The sequence below is a fragment of the Octopus bimaculoides genome, chromosome 3, assembly GCF_001194135.2.
Source record: "Octopus bimaculoides isolate UCB-OBI-ISO-001 chromosome 3, ASM119413v2, whole genome shotgun sequence".
Taxonomy (NCBI): Eukaryota; Metazoa; Mollusca; class Cephalopoda; order Octopoda; family Octopodidae; genus Octopus; species Octopus bimaculoides.
The window spans coordinates 61,877,377-61,878,049 of NC_068983.1; positions in this window are offsets into that span (position 1 = coordinate 61,877,377).

A 673-nucleotide genomic window follows, 5' to 3' on the forward strand; every position below is an offset into this window, starting at 1 on the left:
ATAATTTTTCAAAGTAATCTCTGTAATCGTTACCAATATAGCATAAGATTTCACCTCAAAAAATTAAATTCCTTAAGGATCGTTCTCCTTGTTTATATATCCAAAGTTTTAAATTTATACATTTAATAAAGAGATTTGACACCGATGTTTAATTTATATCCATGTATTCATCCAATGTAAACATTTCTGTGTACAACTATATTTAACCATTAAATATAAGTCAAATATATCAGTTGTCATACACGTCATCAGGAATAATTTTCTTTAGAACAAAAAGCCCCCCAAAAAACACATAATGAATTAATAGAAACAAAATCAAATTTAAAATTTAAAATTTTAATCTATACCACATTTTTTTAACGTTATCCGGTCTAATACGAATTCCTTTCTGTTCATATATACTTCTAATAGGGGAGGTAACTCCTTGCCATATTCTATGACTATTACAATTATTACTAATAATTACTAAGAAATTTCTCTTATTTATTATTAATTATTCAAGACACATAAATTATATTATCTTAGGGGCCACTGCAAAGCCCACAATTACTACTGGCAAATTTTACATTGATATGCCTGCCTTAAAATCCAATATTATACTACATAGTACTATAAAATATGAGCCATAAATAAATCATAAATAATTTTAAAAATTTCAATTGCAATAGGAATA